The sequence below is a fragment of the Eptesicus fuscus genome, chromosome 2, assembly GCF_027574615.1.
Source record: "Eptesicus fuscus isolate TK198812 chromosome 2, DD_ASM_mEF_20220401, whole genome shotgun sequence".
Lineage (NCBI taxonomy): Eukaryota > Metazoa > Chordata > Mammalia > Chiroptera > Vespertilionidae > Eptesicus > Eptesicus fuscus.
Window position 1 is genome coordinate 41253993 of NC_072474.1, and position 23996 is coordinate 41277988.

General features: G+C 43.6%; 2 pseudogenes; both read right to left on the bottom strand.

Annotated features, from left to right (window-relative positions):
- Positions 1-4297: 4297 nt before the first annotated feature.
- LOC114234689 (U6 spliceosomal RNA) lies at positions 4298-4411 on the bottom strand (annotated as a pseudogene).
- A 17367-nt stretch (positions 4412-21778) lies between these two features.
- Positions 21779-22351, bottom strand: LOC103293879 (60S ribosomal protein L9-like; annotated as a pseudogene).
- Between the last annotated feature and the right edge of the window lie 1645 nt (positions 22352-23996).

Here is a 23996-nt window from a genome sequence, read left to right on the forward strand (position 1 = left end):
CTAATAGTTTCTTTGGGAGAGGAAACAACATACAAAAATAATAGTAAGTAATAAATTCCATGACAGAAGTATGAGTAAAGTGGTTTGGAACAGAGAGCAATTTCCTTAGATTAAAAAAATAACTTTATCAATTGCTGAAATGCTAACAGCATTCTGAGAAGGATGTTATGATCTGGAGATACCATGCAGCACAAAATATAATCTCCTACTTCAAGGAGCTTAGGTTTTATCACAAGGGTAAGTGCAAGTGCAAGTGCATTTGGCAGACAAAGGAACACCTAACCATGTGTTGGGGGCAGGGGTGGAAGAGGGGCAGATGTGAGAAGGCATCCAGAGAAGAGACAGCTAAATCAACACTGAAAGGTATAAAGGTTAAATAGGATTACATGAAGACAAGCTAGAAGAAAAACATCTCATAGAGGAAGCAGCAAATATAAAAAACTGGTACCAAGACAGTTCTCTTAGCATCATTCAACCTAGCACTTCGATTCTGTTACTCCACTTTCTGTTTTTCCTCTTCCCTATTTGGCTCTTTCTATCCTCTTGGTCCTGAATTCCCTTCCCTTCTTTTCCCTTCTCTTGCTAGGAGTGTTTTTACTGACAAGTACATATCTTGAGACCTGAGCTGTGGTCAGTGAGTCCTCTTGACCAGTCGGTGTCCTCTATCCCATTTCTCTGCTGCCCAGCAGTGGGCTGCTGTTGGCCTGTGTCTTCGGGTGGTCCCATTTTCACCAGCAGGCTGAAGGTTCCTGTGGCAGCCACGCTTCTCCTTGGAGGTCTGACAATCAGCCTTGGTGGGGAGATGCTTCCTCTGAATTTCAAATTTTCCTTCCAAGTACAAGCTGCCATCATCCATCACTTGGATTACCGAAATAAACTACTGACTAGTCTATCTGCAGCCATTCTACACACTGCAGCCAGAGTGATCCTCTCAATATCAAATCTGATCATGTTATCTCTAAATAAAAACCCTTTAATGCTTTGAGAATAAAGACAAAGCTGCCCTAGCTGGTTTGGCTCAGTGGGTAGAGCGTCGGTCTGCGGACTGACGGGTCCTGGGTTCAATTTTGGTCAAGGGCACATGCCCAGGTTTCTGGCTTGATCCCCAGTAGGGGGTGTGCAGGAGGCAGCCGATCAGATGATCTCTCATCATTGATGTTTCTATCTTTTTCCCTTCCTCTCTGAAGTCAATAAAATATATTAAAAAAAAAAAAAAAAAAAAAAGACAAAGCTCCTTAATATGACCTATAGATTCCTGCAAATTTTGCCCTTACATTTTTTTTTTCTAGTTTCAGTTTGCAGCATGCTCTGTAAGAGCACTCACCATTCCTAAACACTGGCCTTGAAGCTGTTTGATCATGCCCTTTCTTCTGACCTTTTCCTGGAGAACTCTTCCCCCGCTCCATCCCAGCCCCTCCTTAACCCAATTAAACTCCATTCAGCCTTCTGATTACAGTTCAAACATCCTTTCCTCAAGGAAGCCATCTTTTACCTCTGACAATTTCAAATCTTCTAATTATTCTTTTATAGAACCATTTACCTGTCCTTGTAGCACTCACAAGAGCTGCAATTTTTATATGTTTTTGTGATTACTTGATTTTTATCTATGTTTTCTAGTATATAAATAAAAAAAGAGAAGAAACCACTTCTCTACATCTTTGTTTTCATAATACTTATTGAAGGTAGTGATTGATCTTTTATTCATGAGATTACCTGAATAGTGTGTCTTCCACACAGACCATGTCTGTTTGTTTATCAATTCCCCGCCCCCCGCTCCCCCCAGCACCTAGAAGCTTTCCCTATACATATCAAGGAGCTCAACAAATAATAATTGAATGAATGATGGCAAACTTGATCAGACTTTTCCTTTTAAGTGCCAAAGAATGCTGATTTCAATGAGTGCTTCATTGCAAGTAACATTGCAAATAAACCTATTGTCCTGATGTCTAAACACTCCCTCCTTTTTTCTTTGTTTTCAAGTCTACCTTAGTCTCTTCCCAAATGTGGGGTGGATATAATCCTCTGGTCCTTTGAGGTGAGAAGTTTGAAGGGTTCACATTATCTTGCTTTATCGTGCTCATCAGCTTATCTTTCTTCATGTTCACTCACCTACAGGCTCCTCGCTTTTCTGTCTGTCACTGATATCCCCTCCTTTTCTCTTTAGGCTGGTCTCAGCGTGTTTCCAACATCTGTTATGGTTTAGAGGGACTCTTGCCTGGAAATAGTTCTTTCCGGGCCATTATATAAATTTCTAGTAAAAGCAAATGAATGAATATATAGAAAGAAACGACATTTCACAAGGAAGTTGCCCTGGAAGTGGGCTGTTGTTGTAAAAAAAAGGCATTTGCCTGTTATTTAGTCCCAGAAGTCTGGTCATTCCTGCCCAATCAGGACTTCCCATCACATTGTCCACTTTGCTGTTCCATCCTCTGTGGACCGTGTGGGTTACAATATGTACATTGGCACTTGTTACACCGCAAGTGCAAACAGCTGGCTCTCTTGCTGTTCATCCAGTGCCAAGATATTATTCCTCACAAGGCCTTTTAACTGCTTTTGCAGTTAGTAGCTTCAGTGACTGGGAAATCAAACATTTTATCTAGTGGTTTGTTAACTTAAGGCTATTTTCCAGATGTTTTCTAGAGCGGTTCCTCTTGACGCTGATTTGTGGCGGCGTTGATATTTTCTTTCTATAGCATTTTATTATTTTTGAGCAGTGAAATTTAATTTAGTTCGGGGAAATGTCTTTTCCAAACTCTTTGTTCCTGATGACACACAGTTATTTTGTGCCTGGTGTTAATCCCACAAACTATAGGACTTGGCCCGATTACAGACATGACTAGACAGTAGAAACTTTAGAAGAACCGCTGCGCCAGACTTCCACGGCTATCGCGGCTACCAGATACGCTCACAGATTACAGGCCCAGGGAATTTCAAGGCCGGGAGGGATTTTTTACTCAGATACCTCTTTAGTCATAAGGCCTAACTGGAACTCATAGATGCGAAGTGATTTGTACCCTGGGCCACCCATCTAGTTGCTAGTAAGATCAGAACCGGAACCCAGGTCTCCTGGACACAGGGGAAAGGAAATCTTTGCTCTATGCCTCGGGTGGATCTACGCCTGTGGATCCACTTCCCTGTCAGTCGCCCAAGGATGCCTTCATTGGCAAATAAGTGTCTTGGCAGCCCTTTGAAGAGGCAGGACAAGCTCCTGTGCCCGTCTTCGGGAGCGAGCATCCTCTCCCAGTGAGCAGCCCTGCGACGTGGCGCGTGGCCAGCCCGCCCTTCTTGCAGCCTTGCACAGAGTCACCTCACAGTGGAGTGACTCCTGTGCACAGTCATTTTGCCAGGAACCATTTTTATTTATCGACTCTCCAATCCCTTCTTTCCCCCCCACAAACTCTCTCCTACCACACAAACCCGTCCAGGACCTCTCCCAGCTTTGTGATCATCTGCTTCTCCATCTACAAGTTCAGTATGCCGTTAGGCTGAAAAGTGTTGGGGGTTTGCCGGTGGTTTACAAAGAACCCAGGGTGGATGTTACCGACAACAGGAAGTATATATGAAAAACACCAATACTAAAAAAAAAAAAAAAAAAAAAAGGTATTCTTTAAAAATGGAATATGACAGCATATAATCCAAACCCTCAAAACTTACCAGAAATTCTCATAAAACTCTAGGTAAGCTTACATTATATCACACAAGTTTTAAACTCTGGATCTGGGCCGAAAACATCACCTGCTTTTTAAGTCTTCAAACAGACACCAAAGAGCTATACAGAATGATACAACTGACCAGCAAAAACACTTTAAGATTTAGTTGTAGTCTACAGACTGTCAACTTGGCGGTAACTGGTAAAGTAATTTGTGGTCCCTTGTTGTCTGTGTTAATTAGTGGTAGTTCTCCGCAGCCAGGCTTACCGGGGAAACTGAAACACAGCTGCCGCACTGTAAACCACGGGGTGGAATCAGCAGCACCCAGGGAAGAACAAGAAGGCCCCCGAATAGCTCCCCCACCAGTCCCGCTTGCTTTCCCTGCTGGAGCCTCTCCTCTGGGCTCATTGGTGATTCATGCATTGAGGGCAGTGGACTTGGGGCCCAAAGGCACAGCAGGGCAGAGAGGAGCCCAAGCTCGCTGTTGGGAATTGGACCAGATGAGTCAACAGTAGGCAAAGGAGGCCTGGAATATGCGCTTCAGAGTCTGAGTTAAAACTCGAGTTCTGACTTCCGAGTCAGGGGTGTGAGCTGTCTGTGACAGAGGTCACCACCCTTTTCTAGTTTTTCCTTTTCCTTAAAAAAAAAAAAATTTTTTTTTAAGAACGCTGCATGAATTTGCGTGTCATCCTTGCCCAGGGGCCATGCTAATCTTCTTTGTATTGTTCCAATTTTAGTATTTGTGCTGTCAAAGCGAGCACCTTTTAGAGGACAATTTCTGTGGATTGTAGACCTGGTAAATCACACGTGTGGGCATTATTCTCTGCACCTCCCCACTCAACCCCAAACTGCTGACATTTGTATTCAGATAAAATTCCATTAAAACAAATATCAAGTAATGACTTTATCCAGAGAACCAACACCAGGACTTTTAATTAGTAAAACTGGTGTGTGTGTGTGTGTGTGTGTGTGTGTGTGTGTGTGTGTTGGCACAAACTGGGGGAAAATGAGTGATAATGTCATGAAAAGGCACTTTTTAGCCTGAGAGGGGGTCGTTGCCAGGCCATTTATACTTCCCTCTTTCATTACTTAGTGATTTTGGAAAAAATACAGGGAGAGACCTTAGCAACAACACTCTTCATGTGTCTCTCTCCCCCATTGCGCTCGGTCTCCCACTAGTCTTGGATCTGGATTGCTGTTAATAGTGTCCCAATTTACTTTTATGCCTCTATTTATCTAACACATCCTTGTCAGAGTAATCTCCCCAGAACATCTGACTGATGGTGCTAATTGTGTAGTCATCAATTCTCGGTCACATTTATTGAAATTTCCTCTTTTCCCTTAGGTCAGCATTCAACACCATCCAGAATCTCCTCTGGTTTAGGTTTCCTACTGGTCTCCCTCCATGCACATTCTCTTTTTGTTAAATGGGACTCACAGCTGCCCCAACACCCCTCAAGGCTTCTGCCTCCAGCTGTTCCATCGCTGCTTGTCCTTGCTGTTCATCCAGTGCCAAAATATTATCCCTCATAAGACCTTTTAACAACAGTGTCACAAATCTAACTCATCACCATCTTCCAAGGCCCACTTTCAAAGCTGCCTTGTCCATGAAATCTTCCCAAACAGCCCTCTGGAAGTGTTACCTGCTACCTCTGTTTTTCCACAGCAAATTGTGTTTTGATGTTCCTCCCGACACCTACCACGTTCTGTCTTTTGTCATTCTTACTTGTGCACCTGAAATGAGTGCTTAAAGGCTCTGGGTCAGCCAAGCCTGGGTTTTAATCTCAGGTTTGGTCATTAATGTGATCTTATGATTAACCTTTTTAAGTCTTGGACTCTTCCTTGTAAATAGATAACTGTAACTCATAGGTTTTTCCGATGAAGATTGAGACAATGAATGCAATACACTTAACTCTGTGCTTCACACACAGTAAATGGTGAAAAAATGTTATTGTATTTATTATTTTTATTATTTAAATTTTCTTTCTACACTCTAGCTTACTTGAGGGTTAAATCTCTCTATATAGCAAACATCAGAAAACTTTTTTGGTAAAAGGCCAGCCAATATTTTAGGTTTTTCAGGCAGCATATATCTCTGTCACATATTGTGAAATAACAGAAAAAAAAAAAAAATTGGCCTCTGCCTTCCCCCCACTTCCCCAATCTGGTTCCTGGCACAGAGCTCCTAAAACCCTTTAAATTCCTGGGTGATAGGAGCATCTCTTGTTCTAATGAGGCAACTCTGGGTGGGCTCCTGGATGGGAGCTGGTCACCAGAAAGACTAAGCCATGATTAGAAGCTTGGAATCTTCAGCTTCTCCCCCATCCTCCACAGAGGGGAAAGGGGATGGAAATGGACTTAGGTAATGATGGATCGTGCTTAAGTGATAAAGCCTCCATGAAAATCTCCAAACTATAGGGCCTGGAGAGCTTTTAAGCTGGTGAACTTACACACACCAGACGGTGATACACCCAACTTCATGGGGACAGACGCTCCTGCACTTGGGACCCTCCCAGACCTGGCCCTACGTCGCTCTTCATCTGGCTGTTCATCTATATTCTTTATCATATCCTTTAATAAACTGGCAAATGTAGTGGATGTTTTCCTGAGTTCTGTGAGCCACTCTAACAAATTAATCAAACCTGAGGAAGGGATTGTGGAAATTTTTGATTTGTAGTCAAGTTGGATAAAGATTGTGGGTAACCTGGAGACATACAGCTTGTGACTGGCATCCAGAGTGAGTGGGGGGATTCTCATGGCCTGAGCCCTTAACCCAGTAGTCGGCAAACCGCGGCTCGCGAGCCACATGTGGCTCTTTGGCCCCTTGAGTGTGGCTCTTCCACAAAATGCCACGTGCGGGCGCGCACGTACAGTGCGATTGAAACTTTGTGGCCCATGCGCAGAAGTCGGTTATGGCCTGGGCGAGTCTATTTTGAAGAAGTGGCGATAGAACACTCAAGGGGCCAAAGAGCCGCATTCGGCTCGTGAGCCGCGGTTTGCCGACCGCTGTCTTAACCCATGGAATCTGCCACACTCTCTGGTTAGAGAGTGTTAGAATTGAGTTAAATTGTAGGTCACCAGCCATTTCTCTGCAAAGAATTTTTTGGTTTGGAGTGTCGTGAGTGTAGCAATAGTGTGAACATAAAGGGGACAGAGAAGGCAAGAACTGAGATTTTTCAAATACTGATTTTTTTCTTTTGTTTTGCTTAATAACCTTTGAAAATGTTAAGATTCATCCGTAGCTTACAGGCCATGCCCCAAAAGCCACAGGCTGGCTATAGTTTGCAGATCCCTGCCAGGTAGTCCACAGTGCCCAAATCGGTGCTTCATGGATACATACGTTAACTAAGAAGTGTTGTGTGATTAACTGAGTGCGTGAATACACGATTGATCTCTACTGAGTGCATCTGTTCTTTTTGACCTTTTGCTAATGACTCCAGTTTGTGCCTTTCCCTCCGGCACCATTCAAAGTCTGGCATATTTGCCGTGTGCCTGATCCTAGAACAAGCGGAATGAAGCCCCCGAAGCCTGGAGCCAGTGGTGGGTTGCCCCTTTCCACAGCTGTGCCTCTCTGGGTTGGGAAATCGTCTCTAATCCAACCCAGCAGGGGAGCTGTACACAGTCAGTGAGGTTAAGTAATTCCAGTGAAGAAAGTGGTGAGAGTTTTAGAACAATACTAAACACTGTATTGTTGCATTGAGAAGGGGACTATTTATGTTTCTCCATGAATGTGTAAGATCCTCTCTCCCACGCTGGTTTTGACTGAATGTCCAAAAGTTCCAACCTTACTGTGGAAAAAAAATAGAATGGTGGTATTAGCATAGCTTTTTTCCCTTTACTAACTGTATTTAACAGATCAATTCCTGGGACAGTATACATTTTCTCCCCCTTTGTGCATTGGTTTATCACAACAGTATCAATTTTCTCTATTATTTTTTATTTATTTATTTATTTTTATTGATTTTTTACAGAGAGGAAGAGAGAGGGATAGAGAGTTAGAAACATCGATGAGAGAGAAACACCTATCAGCTGCCTCTTGCACACCCCCTACTGGGGATGTGCCCGAAACCAAGGTACATGCCCTTGACCGGAATTGAACCCGGGACTCTTGAGTCCGCAGGCCGACGCTCTATCCACTGAGCCAAACCGGTTTCGGCTCAATTTTCTCTATTAGGCATCTTTCCATAGATATACAAGAATGAAATTGAGAACGAACAGCTTAACTTGAGAATTTTTTATTATTGGCAATTCAGATATTGACTCTGCTTTCCTTAAAATGCCTATTTTAGTAAATAATTAATATGGCATCTAAATTTGAAGCACAGATTATATATTTGCACTTATTTTAAATACTCCTCACTTTAAATACTCAATCATTGAGGCTGATTATTATTCTTTATATTAGGAGAACTCCATAAATGCACACGTTTACTCACCAGAGTAATATTAAGAAATATAAGCATCGAGGGGAGGGGGGGGAAGAGATCAACCAAAGGACTTGTATGCATGCATATAAGCACAACCAATGGACACAAGACACTGGGAGGGTGGGATGAGGGCATGCGACAGGGGGTTGGGGAGGCTGGGGGAAAGTCAATGGGGGGGAAAAAGGAGATATATATACTACTATATGTAATACTTTAAACAATAAAAAAATGTTTTAAAAAAAGAAATATAAGCATCAGCAATAGCCATATAATTTCCATTCCTTACAACAAGACAATTTCATATTTTTTCCACTAGGTGTTGCTGCTGTACACTGAATGAGCAGAAAGAGCCTAAAAAGTAACAAGAATTCCACCCACAAATTCATTATCATAATTGTTTAAGCAATTATTATTAGAAATTAAAAAATAAGCGGTACATAACTTACTTATATATTATTTTGAAGGCACTGTCATTTGGAAAAAATGTCTTAGGAGAAAAGCTAAAAAAAATCAATACTATTTTTTAATAAAACAACCAAAAGGAATATATAAAAATAGAATATTCAAGGAATGCAAAAAAAAAAATCAGAGATAAAGTACATACATAGACACTTGATGATGCTATCCTTTTAACAATATTTTAAAACTTCTGGTTAATGTAACAATTATTAACATGGTTATTTGATAAAATTCTGTAACAAGCTAAGTTTTGAAAGAAAGAAAAAAAAACCTTAATTTTGATTCTGGTTCAAAATTCAAGTCCTATCTATAATAATAAAAGCATAATATGCTAATTAGACTGGACATCCTTCAGACGACTTTTCAGACAAACTTCTGGACGAAGGCTCGGTGGCAGGGGCTGAGCCCCTTGCAGGAATTTCGTGCATTGGGCCTCTAGTTCATTATATTTACAGAAAAGTGTTACTTGCCAAAATATCCAGCATGAGCTGTAAATTTTATGAAGCATACTTTCATTTACCTTCTGGGATTGACTGTTCAGTGGTGTTGTTGGTTATGACAATACCTAAGACTAACTCAAGAAGGCTGGGCGGCAGTAAGATCTTGACTTTTATTAGTACAGTCACTACAGTGGTACAGAAAGCTAAAGTTGACACAATGTGGAATATATCTCTTTTAACAGCAGTTTTCATTTCGGCAACCTGTGGGGAAAGAGTTATCCAGACTGCAGACTGTGTACCTTTCCCCTCCCGGGCAGCAAAGCTCACAATGAGAGCATTACTGCTGCTCTGGTAATTCCCTCTTATGGAACAAATTTGCAAGGTCGGTGGCAGTGATTCATAGTTCAGGAAAGACACACCTCCAGAAGCAAGGATGAAGAAAGAAGGATATTATATGTTTAGTCTTTGCTATTTTTATCCTTCTGGTTTTTAGTTAAATTGCAACTTACAGTCATTTGGTTATGGTGATGTGACCCATAAATTCACCAAACAGAAGCTCCATTTGAATCAAAGGAGCTTAAAAGAACATGAATCTCTATATTCAAACTTAAAAGAAAATTAACCTTTATGTTCTTAGGCTTCCCTTGTAGTATGTTCTGTCATTTCATTAATGCTCAGTATATCCAATAGGCTTGGACCCATCTTGAATAAAAATTGAGAGCCTCCCATGAGTAGATAGTGTTTAGTGTTTTCATAAAAAATTAACAGACAGAAAAACCATATTAGTTTTTTTCCTGGCCCTTATTTATAATATGTATTAAAAGTTACTATTGATCTTAGGAAGTATTTTTAAGATTGAAGTTGACCTTCTTGGTATGAAAATATTTGGTCCTTTTGGTGTGTGATATGGCAGAGACCTTGTGCCACCTATACTAATAAAAGGGTGATATGCAAATTGGTCACGACACCCTCACTGTAACAACCGAACAGCAGGCTGCATGGGGTGACCAGGCTGGCAGGGGGGTTAGTGAGGGATAACCAAATGACTGAACAGCAGGCTGCGTGGGGCAAACCAGGCCGGCATGGGGGGCAGTGAGGGGTGACTAGGCCAGCAGAGGGGGGCAGTGAGGGGCAACCAGGCTGGCAGAGGGGCAGTGAGGGGCAACCAGGCCAGCAGGGGGGGCAGTTGGGGGTGACCAGGCTGGCATGGGGCAGTGAGGGGCAACCAGGCCAGCAGGGGGGGCAGTTGGGGGTGACCAGGTTGGCAGAGGAGGGCAGTTGGAGGCAACCAGGCTGGCGGGGGGGGGGCACTAAGGGGTGATCAGGCTGGCCGGGGGGGGGCAGTTGGGGGCGACCAGGTCAGCGGGGGGTCAGTTAGGGATGCAGAGGCGGTTAGGAGTGATTAGGCTGGCAGGGGGGCCAGTTAGGGGCAATCAGGCAGGCAGGCAGGTGAGCAGTTAGGAGCCAGCGGTCCCGGATTGTGAGAGGGATGTCGAACTGCTGGTTTCAGCCTGATCCAGGGATCGGGCCGAAACCGGCAGTTGGACATCCCCCTAGGGGTCCCGATTGGAGAGGGTGCAGGCTGGGCTGAGGGGACCTCCTCTCCCCATGCACGAATTTCATGCACTGAGCCTCTAGTATAAAAATAATCATTGATATACTTAATTGTGCATAATTTCTTTACCATCTGTCTCTCCTACCAGACTACAGACAACCTTAGGACTGTTTTATATAAGTAGTATCTGTACAAATAGGAGCTTAAATTTTTTTGTAGAATGAACTAGCAAATGAATAAATAAAGATAAACATTGCTGAATTAAACAAATGAAATATCAGCCCAAGGATAAATTCAATCTTAGTTCAAAAATAATTTGTGAACTATGTGTCAACCAGAATATTCTCAAGACTAAGTGTAACAGTCCATCAATAGGAGGAGCATTTAAGATGTTAAGGAACTTACCATCTTGGTTGTTTCCTAAATTTTCCAGATCCTTAATATCTCTTCCAGAATACAGTTTTCAGCACCTTGTCCCTTGACTCTGCTGTTTCATAGTGATTAACCTAACACTTGGATACCTGACAGCTGCATAGTACTTTCCAGTTTCATCTCTGGTCTCCAGTCACACTAGATAAGTCCTTGAAAACACCAGTGATTTAATTAATGCCAGTAAGTACTGAACGCTTTCTTGTGCTTGGTCCTGTGCTACCATGGTGTTTGATTCTTTTGTGCCTTTGTTAATGGCAATCTTTCTACCTTGAATTGTTTTCCCTTCCTTCTTCATTGGTGTAACCTATACTCATTCTTTAAGACTCATCTCAGGCCTCATCTAGTCCATGGAGCCTTTCCCGAGCCAAAGCCTGGAATCCCCTAAGACAGGGAGCCACATGCGGCTCTTTGGCCCCTTGAGTTTTTAGCAAAGGCCAGCTTAGGAGTACCTTAATCAAGTTAATAACAATGTACCTACCTATATAGTTTAAGTTTAAAAAATTTGGCTCTCAAAAAAAATTTCAATCGTTGTACTGTTGATATTTGGCTCTGTTGACTAATGAGTTTGCCGACCACTGCCCTAAGATATTACCACATAACTCTGTTATAGAACTTATTTTATATTAGCACATATAAACATTATATGCTTATTATCCAAATCCCCCACTAGACTATGAGCTCCTTAAAGTAGTCAGAAGCCATCTGAAGAGAACTAGCTCTTCTTTCCATGATCAAATGTACCAACCTACCTATATGTGCATCTAAATTCTCTACTTCCTAAGTACAATGGATGGACTGTCATTAATTCATCTAAAGACAGTCTATCTACTGGACACCTCTCTTGCACTTGATTTGTAGTTTAAGTATTTGTAGTTTGAAGCCATTAATCCATTGCCTTTTTGTTTGTAGTGTTGCTGAGAAATCCAAACCATTCTAGTCATTCCTTTAAAAAAAATTCTGCATTTTAGAAACAATTAAATATCTACAAAGAGGGAATAGTTTAATGAATCCCCACATAGCTATCCCTCTGCTTCCACAATTATAAATTCATAAGCAATCACGATGCATCTGTAGCCCACCCCTATTTCCTACCAAACTTGCAGTTATCTTGAATAAAAGTCCAGACATTATACTGTTTCATTTGTGAATATTCAGCATTTATCTCTAAAATAGATAAAGGTTCATATAGCTCATCCTTCTTTTTTTCTTTATTGATTAAAGTATTACATATGTGTCCTGATCCTCCCATTGCTCCCAGACCCCCCACTGATGCCCTCACCCCCCTGGTGTCTGTGCCCATTGGTTAGGCTTGTATGCATGCATAGAAGTCCTTTGGTTGATCTCTCTCCCTTACCCCCACCCTCCCCTGCCTTCCCTCTGAGGTTTGACATTCTGATTGATGCTTCTCTGTCTCTGGATCTGTTTTTGTTTTATCAGTTTATGTTGTTCATTATATTTCACAAATGAATGAGATCATGTGATATTTATCTTTCTCTGACTGACTTATTTTGCTTAGCATAATGCCCTCCAGTTCCATCCAGTTTTCTAACCCTTGTTCCTCTTTTTAAAAAAAATAAATCTTTATTGTTCAGATTATTACAGATGTTCCTCCTTTTTTCCCCCATAGCTCCCCTCCACCTGATTCCCCACCCCACCCCATGCCCTTACCCCCAGCTACTGTCTTCATCCATAGGTGTAAGACTTTTGTCCAATCTCTTCCCACACCCCTCACACCCCTTCCCCCTGAGAATTGTCACTCCACTCCCTTTCTATGTCCCTGATTCCATTATATTCACCAGTCCATTCTGTTCTTCAGACTTTTTATTCACTTGATTTTTAGCTTCACTTGTTGGTAGGTATGTATTTGATGTCTTTTTGTTGTTCATAATTTTTATCTTTACCTTTTTCTTCTTCTTCCTCTTCTTAAAGAATATCCTTCAGCATTTCATGTAATCCTGGTTTGGTGGTGATGAACTCCTTTAGTTTTTTCTTGTCTGTGAAGCTCTTTATTTGGCCTTCAATTCTGAATGATAGCTTTGCTGGGTAGAGTAATCTTGGTTGTAGGTTCTTGCTATTCATCACTTTGAATATTCCTTGCCACTCCCTTCTGGCCTGCATAGTTTCTGTTGAGAAATCAGCTGACAGTAGTATGGGTACTCCCTTGTAGGTAACTAACTGTTTTTCTCTTGCTGCTTGTTAGATTCTCTCTTTGTCTTTTGCCCTTGGCATTTTAATTATGATGTGTCTTGGTGTGGTCCTCTTTGGATTCCTCTTGTTTGGGGTTTTGTGCGCTTCCTGAACTTGTAAGTCTATTTCTTTCACCAGGTAGGGAAAGTTTTCTGTCATTATTTCTTCTAATAGGTTTTCAATATTTTGCTCTCTCTCTTCTTCTGACACCCCAAAAATTCGGATGTTGGTACGCTTAAAATTGTCCCAGAGGCTCCTTACATTATCTTCATATTTTTGGATCCTTTTTTCTTTTTGTTTTTCTGGTTGGGTGTTTTTTGTTTCCTCATATTTCAGATCTTTGGTTTGATTCTTGAGGTACGTTGATCTACAGTTGAGTTTCTGTATAGTCTTTACTTTAGACAGTGTATGCTTAATTTCTGATTGGTCCTTTTCCATTTTTTTTTTGGCATTCTCATTAAGGTCCTTGAAGGTCTCATCAAGTTTCTTAGCGGTTTTTAGAAGATTCTTGAGTAACCTTATAAATGTGGTTTTGAACTCTATGTCATCCCGTTGTTTGCTTTAATCCATTTCTTTCATTTGTGACATGTTTCTGTGTCTCCGCATTGTGGCTGCTTCCCTGTGTTGATGGAGCGGCTTTGTGTGGTAGGTGACCTATAGAGGCCAGTAGCTTAGCCTCCCCAATCACCTGAGGTGGACGGTCTTGGTACACCCCTTTGTGGGCTGAGTGCAAAGTCTTGGTGTAGTTAAGCCTTGATTGCTGTTGGTACACTGGGAGGAATTGTCCTCCAGGCCAATTGGCTGTGGGGACCCGCTGTGTTTATAATGGAAGCACTGCTGCGCTGGAGACATGCTTATGGTGCAGGACTTGTTTCAGTGGGGCTTTGGTGCTCACTGAGTCTGCCTTTTGAATGTGTCACTTATGGATGTGAGGAGTTGAAATCTGTGTCTCACACTGGCCACTAGGTACACTGGCTTCTGGATCTCCAATGGGGTGCAGGTCAGCTACTGTCTGAGGCCACCCTGCAGGAGCTACAGCAAGAACTACAGTCCTCTCCTCCCTGCTTGGGATTTGTAGATTATGGAGCTGTCTGAACTGGTTTGCAAGTTTGCTAGGTTAAGCGGCGATAGTGAAGGCCATTCATATGCAAAAGCCGCTGCTTGGAGTTTGGGTGAGTTTGTAGGTTGTGCGGGGCGGGGTCTCAGGGAGTCACTAGGCTAGGGCATGGCAAACAGCAATGGCTGGCAGCCAGCCGTTCCGCGCCTCCGACCATGTCCCCGCGTCTTGCGCCCCAGCGCAGCAAACAATTATTCTTCTGTGCAGCTCTGCAAGCAAGCCACCCTCACTTTCCGACCCGATGGCAGACAGTCCAGCTTCTCCCCGTAGGAGTTTGGGTCCCGCGCGTCTCCCCAGAAACTGGATTTCAGAGAAATCGGGAGCTTGTCTCCTTCGGGTTGAAGAAAGCAATGCCTGCCGCCAGCCGGGATCCGCCGCCAGCCCGTATTGCACACGCCCCCGTACCTCAGCTTTTCAGCGTTTGTGCACTGAATGTTCTTTCCTCTTTCTGTCTAGTTGTAGAACTTCCACTCAGCCAGCCCTCCCATGGCTCTGGGTGATAGACGTTTTGTCTTTTAGTTGTAGTTTTGAAATTGTTGTGCGAGGCGGCAGTTTAGGTGTTTACCTACACCGCCATCTTGGGTTCCTGGACCCCTTGTTCCTCTTCCTGTCATTCTGGCACCCCAATTATTCATATGTTGCTTCGTTTTATGTTGTCCCAAAGCTCCCTTAGGCTCTCCTTCTGTCTTTTAATTTTTTTCCTGAATTGCAGTTCAGTTTGGGTGTGTTTTGCTTCCCTGTCTTCTAACTTGCTAATTCGGTCCTCCACTTCTACTGTTGAAACTTTCCATGGTGTTTTTTATTGCAGCTATATCACTCTTTATTTCTTCTTGCTTCTTACATAAGTTGTTGATGTTTTTCATTCATCTGGTTTATGTACTGTATGACCAGTATTCTGAATTCTTTCTCTGACATATTGCATGCCTTGTTTCACTTTCTGCCTTTCTGGCACTTCCTCTTTTTCTTTCCTTTGGGGGTTTCTTTGTTTCTCCATTTTTGCTCTCATCAAAGGATCTAGGTGTCGAGTTGTGCGGGGGCTGCTTCTCAGGTGGCAGCGGCTCCTTGGGCAGTGGCTGCTCCTGGGGCAGTCGTAGCAGCGGCTGCTCCTCAGTTGGCGGCAGCCCCTCTGGTGGTTGCTGCTCACAGCAGTGGTGGCTCCTCTGGCTGGCAAGAGCAGGCTGCTCGTGCAGCTGCTGCTCCTTGAACAGGGTTGGGCTGCTCACACTGTTGCTGCTCCTCGGATAGAGGCGGGCTCCTCATGGCTGCTGTTCCTCTGACAGGGGCGGGTTGCTCATGCGGCTGATCGCGTGGCTCCTGTTCCTTGGATGGGGACAGGCTGCTAGTGTGGCTGCTGCTCCTCAGACAGGACTAGGCTGTGCGTGAGGCTGCTGCTCCTCAGATGGGGGGTGGGCTGCTCACAGGGCTACTGCTCCTCAGAGGAGGCAGGCCGCATGAGACTGCTGATCCTCAGACTGGGTTGGGCTGCTTGTGGGGCTTCTGCTTGCATGATCATGGTGCGCTGGGCTAAAGCGTTGGGCAAACCAGAGGGGAGTGTGCTTCAGAACTCACAGGAGCCCGCGCCCAGGGTGGCTGGAGTCTCAGTGACCCTGGGACCATAGCTGAGGCAGCAGGTCCCTGGCAGGGGTGGCTGTAGAGTCCTGGGTGTTGTCTGAGGGCACTCTGGGTGGAGGTGAGGCTGGGCTCCCAGTCACAGAAGCTCTCCCCTTCAAAAAGACGTAGTCTCTATGGAAGATCTGGCCGCTCCGGGACTGTTTGCAACAGTAGCAGAGGCTGCCTGGTTAGGCGAGCCTGGTCAGCCTGCACCCAGAGGTCCTGCAGGATCTAACTGTGACACACACACACACACACACACACACACACACACACACACCACACATCCACACACTCCTCTTTCGCTCCCTCCCTCACTCATGCTCTCTCCCTCACTGCCTTCTTCCTGCCTCTGTAGTTGGGTCAGGAGTGTTATTGACCTGTTCGTGGATGGAGTCTCCTCTCCAGGTGTCTGGTTATGTGGCTTGCTCTCTACCACATTGGACAAAAGGGACAAAATGCAACTTGACAAGACACGACACAAAGGGAACAAAACATGAATGTACTCACGACATCAATAACCCTAATATAAGTGACTACTAGAGAAAAGAGACTTAGGGGAGAGAAAAGAGAGCACAAATGGTATTGAAGAGAGAAAAAATAGTATGAGAGAAAAGAAAAATAAGAAAAAGGAAAAAAAATATATGGAGAGGAAACACCAGAGAACTAACAGTAAACCAAAACATACAAACAGCAAATACCCAGTAAAGAGGGTTGGGGCAGAATCTGTAGAGGCCGAGCTTATATACAGAAAGTAAGGTTAAGGAATTGGATGAATATGGGGAGGACCTCAGTTCAGTATAGAAGAAGTAGGAAGAGGATGAGTGGATAAGAAGAAAAAGAGAAGAAAAAAAATAATAAAAAAATTAAAAAAACAATTAATTAAAAAAAGAACAAAATAAAAAAATTAGAAAGATGAAAAAATAATGCAAAAAGAAATAGAAAATAAAGAAACAAATGAAAAAAGGAAAATAAAGAAAAAAAAAAAGAGATAACAAAATAAAAATAAAACAAAATAAAATAAAAATAAAAATGAGGAAGTGAAATGTTCCTTTTCACTGAGTTTTAATTCCCTGTGAGGGCTGGTTTAAGATCCCACCCTCTGTACTGTATGCTGCTTCTCAGTTTCCTGTTGCTGGGACTGAAAGTCCTCTCTTTAGGCCAGTCCTCTGGGACTATCCAGATTTATTTTGTATCCTTTGTACCACTCAGGGCATAGTCTGGGTGAGGCTGTATTGGTTGCCTGGAGACTGCAGGGAGGGGCTATCTCTTCAGGAGAAAATGGCTGCCTAGGTCCCCAGACTCTACAAGTCTGCACCTCCACCTGCACCTCAGCCACGGGTGAGGGTTTGTATTTGAAAGGTCCTATGAACTAGGTTTAGCGAATAAAAGCAAAGACCAAAAAGAGGGGAAAGAGCAGTGCCACTGTGAGCCCCTCTCCTCGCCCCCCCACAACTCCTTCCCCCACCCTCCGGCACAGCACAGCTTGGACAGCCATCCAGACTGCCTTCTCTGGGCTCAGTTTCTGTGGGCTTAGCTCCAGAATCCCCTGCCGCCAGCAGCCCTGCAAACCTCCTTTCCATAGTCAGACGCTACACCTGTCCCAAAAGACGCGGCCTTGGTGTAGTGCGGCTTCCTTCTGACCCTCTGGGCTTGGGGGTTTTGCAGTTCTCTCCAGCCCAGATCCCTGATTTTACCGTTCTCCAGGCATCCTCTGCCCTTCTTGGCTGCGAATTGTCTCACCAGCTGCGTCTACTTTGCCAATTCGGGGTGGATGTTATTTATTTTAGTTGCTCTTTCTATCTGCTCCAGGACAAGGCTTGGGACATGTCCACCTATTCCACTGCATTTTCCTATCTTTTAGTTCATCCTTTATATGGAATTTATTTTATTTTCTCTGAAGGTTTTTAGGAAATTACTTTTCTTCCTAGAGTCCTAAAATTTTGTAATGATATGCTCATTGAGTCTGTTTCTGTGGGCCCTTCTATCTGTAATCACGTCTTTCAATTCCAAGAAATGTTCTTGAATTGTTTCATTGATGACTTTTTAGCCCCATTATTCAGTTGCTGGACCTTCTGGAATGGTGCTCTAACTTTTCTTTCTTTTTCATCTCTTTGACTTTTTGTTCTATTTTCTGAGAGGTTTTCTCAACTTTATCTTCTTATCTACCTATCAAGATTTTCATTTCTACAATTGCATTTTTAATGTCTTAGAGCTCTTTTCTATATTATCTGAATGTTTCTTTTTCACAACATCTTGTTTATGTTTCACAGATGCAATATAGTTTCTTTCTCTTTTTGATAACAGGATGATATATTTTTGAAGTTTTTCTCATCTCCCCATTTGCCTTTTTTCAGTTTGCTTATTTTGGTTTCATCCTCTGTGGTAGATGTTTTCTTCATTGGGCTACTAATCCTTGGCTCTCTGCTCATGACCAAGAAAGAGACTAAAAACGGAATCTCATACTAAGCCTGTGGGAAGGACTTTTCCACTTTGAGCTTCACAGAATTGGAATCTGGGGGGACCATTTATAGGGGAACCTCTAAGCTCAGTGTCTTTAGATCTTGCTCTTAGGCAGGCCAGACTCTGTGGAAAAGGGTTTTCCAGTTTTTCTTTTCTGGATGGTAAGTATCTGGCCAACATATTGGGAGTTGTGTTGGAGAAGAAGGCCAGGGGCGTCTGCATTCAGTGATTTGCTAGACATGGGACTCTTGGCATCCCTCCTGTTTTACCTGGGTTGGAGTAAGGACCTGGGACCTTACTGTTACTCAAACAGCTTTTATCCACACCTCCTTATTTAGGAATTCTAACACTCTGTTTCAGGTTTTTCTTGTGTTGCCAGTTTCTGATTCCTTTGAAGCTGTGGTACAAATTATGTCGATTTTGAACTTGCCTTGCTGCCAGCTTGGGTTTGGGTTTCTTGGGGATGGTATCACATTGCTATCATCTTCAACTTCCAAATTTTTGTTGCTGTTGTTTCCTCTACTGTTTTGGCCACACTTGTAGATTTAAATATTAAACAAAACTTATTTATTATATTTTCATGGGGTTTTGGGAGGGAGAAAAATAGATGTGTGTGTTCACATCATCTTAACCTGGAAAAACCCTTCATCCCACTTATTAACCTTAAAATCCCATAACCATCCTATCTAATAAAGAGGGAATATGCTAATTGACCCTCATGCTGTTACAGATGGCGGTGCCCACAGCCAATAAGGAGGGAATATGATAATTGACTGCCATGCCCTCAAAGATGGTGGCACCCAGTCCCTTCAGCTCCACGCACGTGCCTCCAGTGTCCCCCAGTCCCCTCAGACCCCCAGCCTCCCATGGCCAGCCCAAGGCACAGGCAAGCCTTGGATGGCGGCTGCCCAGCCACCCAGGGATGCCCAAGGCTCAGGTAACCAGGGCTGGCCTAGGCTTGCGCTGCTGGCAGTGGCAGCAGCAGAGGTGTGATGGGGCATCACCTTCCCCTGGTCACCAGGTCGCCTCCAGCCACTGAGGGCTCCCTGACTGTGAGAGTGGGCAGGCCTGGCTGAGGGACCCCCGCTCCAGTGCATGAATTTTCATGCACCAGGCCTCTAGTTATCCTATCTAATAAAAGAGTAATATGCAAGTTGACTGTACCTCCGCTACACCCACAAGCCATGCCCACCAGCCAATCAGGAGCGAGTATGCAAATTAACCCAACCAAGATGGCTGTGGCCACGGAGAGAGCAGGAGGCTTGGGTTTCCATGGCCATGGAGGAAGCCAAGCTTTCCGCCTGCCCTGGCCTGCCTTGGCCTCCCCTTAAGGCTACAAAGTTTCAATTATAGAAGATAAATAAATCCCAGATACCAGGGTCTCCGCTTGGGTCACCGGGGGGTGTGGCCAGCCTGCAAATCACCACAGGCCCCTCACCCAGGCCACCCCACATCCCAAGGGAACCCCCACCCTGATCGGGGACACCCTTCAGGGCAAACCAGGTGGCCCCCACTCGTGCACCAGGCCTCTATCCCAGGCATCCTCAAACTATGGCCCTTGGGCCACATGCGGGTGTTTTTGCCGTTTTGTTTTTTTACTTCAAAATAAGATATGTGCAGTGTGCATAGGAATTTGTTCATAGTTTTTTTTTAAACTATAGTCTGGCTCTCCAATGGTCTGAGGGACAGTGAACTGGCCCCCTGTTTAAAAAGTTTGAGGACCCCTGCTCTATCCTATCTAATGAAAGAATAATATGAAAATTGACTGTCACTCCAACACACAAGATGGCTGCCCCCATGTGGTCAAAGATGACTGCCCCATGTGGACACAAGATGGCTGCCACAAGATGGCCAGCAGGGGAGGACAGTTGGGAGGGACCAGGCCTGCAAGGGAGGGCAGTTGTGGGCAATCAGGCAAGCAGGAGAGGGCAGTTGGGAGGGACCAGGCCTTCAAAGAAGGGCAGTTGGGGACGATCAAGCCTGCAGGGGAGGGCAGTTAGGGGTGACCAGGCTGGCAAAGGAGGGAAGTTGGGGGTGACCAGCCCTGCAGGGGAGAGCAGTTGGAAGGGACCAGGCCTGCAGGGGAGGGCACTTAGGAGTGACCAGGACTGCTGGGGAGGGCAGTTAGGGGTGACCAGGCCTGCAGGGGAGGGCAGTTAGGGGCAAACAGGCTGGCAGGGGAGCAATTAGGCACCAATTAGGCTGGCAGGGGAGCAGTTAGGGGCAATCAGGAAGGCAGGCAGGCGAGCAGTTGGGAGCCAGCAGTTCTGGATTTGAGAGGGTGCAGGCTGGGCTGAGAGACCCCGCCCCCCCCATGCACGAATTTCATGCACCGGGCCTCTAGTTTAATATAAAGGTAAACTCTGTTCCTTGCAGTGGGCTTATCAGCAGCCAGAGTGTACACCTGGACATCCAAACTTCTTGGATTTGCAGTGAGGGGAGTCAGTTACTAGCAGGGTGTGGCCATACTAAATGAAAATGTCTCTGATCTCTTTCTTTTCTTTTCTTTTATTTTGAGAGTGGAAGGGAGAGAGGGAGGTGAAAAGAGAGAGGGAGGAAAGAGAGAAACATCAATGTGAGAGAGACACATCAATCAGTTGTCTCCCTCATGCACCCGGACTGGGGCAGGGATCAAACCTGCAACCTAGGTACCTGCCCTTGACCAGGAATTGAACCTGAAACCTTCGTTGCTTGGCCCAGGCTCTAACCACTGAGCAACATTTGACTTCTTTCTTGAAGCCTCATCCACACATTTCTGGTAGGACACCAGGGCTTTGTAGATGGACTGGCAGGTTGCATATATGTGGGCCATGTATTTTTTGCTCAAGAAATTTCCATCCACCTTCTTTTCACTGACAGGGAGTCTATGCAGGGGAACTGCTCTTTGCACAGAAGCAGAATGGGTTCCAGAGGTTATATCACACTGCCCTGCTCAGTGGTCTCTCTCTCTCTCTTTGAATGTATGTATGTGCATTTATCTTTTCTGAGTCCACTTGAAAATCATTTGAGATAATTGTGGAATACTACTCAATAATAAAAAATAACTAATAATTATACAGAGTGAAAGAAGCCAGGCAAAAAATGAGTATATACAGCATGTTTCAGTTTACATAAAACTACAGAAAATGTAAAGCAACTGGTAGTGACAGAAAGCAGACCTGTTGTCTGGGGGATAGAATGGGAGACTGAGAGGAGCAAAAGAGAGGGACACACACACACACACAACTTCTGGGGGTGGTGAATATGTTTATTATTTTAATTGTGGTGTTAATTCATGAGTATGCATAGATAAAAATTTACCAAACTGTGCATTTTATTTCACTCATTTATTCCCCTCCCAAATCAATATGTGGCTTTTATTGCATCTTTAAATATCACAAATAAGTGTGGCCAATCATTCGGCATCTTGTTGTTTCTATAGTTGGACAACTTGGGTCTTATTCATCAGCCTGCTGAACTGTTATTTTTTCAGAAACATAGATACCATCCAAAATTTTTCTGATATTCTTGTTTGTAACATTTGTGGCTTGCTGAATCAAAACAGCTGAATTTGATACAGATTCAATGACATTTCCTTCAAGAATCAACTCATCTTTCTGGGCTTGAGATACTGAAAGCAACACCTGTTCTAATTAGAACTCTGCGGATGTATTTTTTTGCTCAAGAAATTTCTGATTTCAACAAAAGAACCATTCTGTTGAGTAACGTTGACGGGGAAGTGAGCATACACAGACCTCACCTTGTGAAAAGCCCAGTGTAATACCCTTGATCACGTTCTGTGCATGACTGCAGAGAGGGTGAACCGTGGCCAGTTCCTTTCTATTTCCCCACCATTTGTCAACCCGGAGCCTCTTCTTTTTCTTTCCAAGGAGACTGAGTTCTGCATTGATGTGATTGAAGTCCCTCCGCAGGGTGCCTCTGGGGCCCTTCACAGTAACTGTGCGTCCCTTCAGAGTGATGTCCACGTTTTCTGGGATGTCCACAGTCCAATTGCTGACAATGGTCTGCATTCTCGCAGCAGATGTGGCAAAGAGCCAAACTGTATTTTTTTTACCAGTAAATATGATAGTTTATTGCGTGTCAGTTGTACTCCAATAAAGCTGTTAAAAACTTTTCAAGTAGTACACTTTAAATATAAGCAGTTTATTGTACATCAGTGATATCTCAATAACACTGGTAAAAGAGAGATGAATGAAAACTGAAAAAATACTTTTAAACAATAAGCAAAGGGCTTATTCCCTTAATATAAAATCTTCCCCAAGTCAATAAGGAAAAGACCAAAATCATAACTGAAAAGTGAATAACGAGTATGAGCAATTCATAAAATATATATGTATATAATTGCCTCTTAAATCTAAGAAAAGATACTCAACATTACTCATAAAAAGAAACATTCAAATTAAAGCACCACTGACACCATTTTCCACTCTTTAATGGGCAAATGACTCCACATTTCATAAAACATATATTGGCATGAGTTTGGGAAAATAGGTAGTTTCCCCCATAGATGGCAAATGTATGGACTGGTGCAACAGCTAGGAAAGATACTTTGACAATATGCATGTGATTGCTGTATCCTTTTACATAGCTATTCTACTTCTGGGAATTTTTTCCTACAGACATACTTATGTAAGTGCAAAATGACCTATGTTCAATGAAGTTTTATTTGTAGTAGTTAAATACTAGCAATAATCTAAATGCCTGTCCTTAGGAGATTGGTGAAATTGGTAAAACAGAATGAGAAAGTTCCTTATAAGCAGGAATGAAATAAATTAATCTAAAATAAAAAAAGCAAAGTGCAGAGCAGTGTGTATCAAATGCTACCCTATGGATTAAAATAAATCTACAAATGATCCTAGCCGGTTTGGCTCAGTGGATAGAGCATCGACCTGTGGCCTGAAGGGTCCTGGGTTCAATTCTGGTCAAGGGCACATGCCCTGGTTGCAGACTCGATCCCCAGTAGGGAGCATGCAGGAGGCAGCCAATCAATGATTTTCTCTCGTCATTGATGTTTCTATCTCTCTCTACCCTCTCCCTTCCTCTCTGAAATCAATAAAAATATATTAAAAATAAAAAGCATCTTCAGAGGCATGTTCACTATTCAGAAGTGAAGAAGAACCTAAAGATGTGAGTGAGGCAGAGGAGAGGTGGTTGATGGTCTCCAAATCCTTGGTTTTGGGAAATTTTACTCATCCAGGTGCACTCAGCTTGGCTGCTGGAGTGGTTTGTAGCATGTGCCTGGGCTGGGGCCTCTGTGTATGCTTTGGGATGACCCCAAAAGCTCAGTGAGAGAGACAGACACAGAGAATGGAGCTGAAGCAATCAACTTAGGAGAGAATGGGGAATACAAAATGATTCTTTAAAAATTTTTTTTTCTTTATTGATTAAGGTATTACATATGTGTCCTTATCCCCCCTTTGCCCTCCCACTGCCCCCCCCCCCACACTCATGCCCTCACCCACTTGGTGTCTGTATCCATTGGTTAGGCTTATATGCATGCATACAAGTCCTTTGGTTGATCTCTCCCCTTACCCCACCCTCCTCTGAGGTTTGACAGTCTATCGATGCTTCTCTGTCTCTGGATCTGTTTTTGTTCATCAGTTTATGTTGTTCATTATATTCCACAAATGAATGAGATCATGTGATATTTATCTT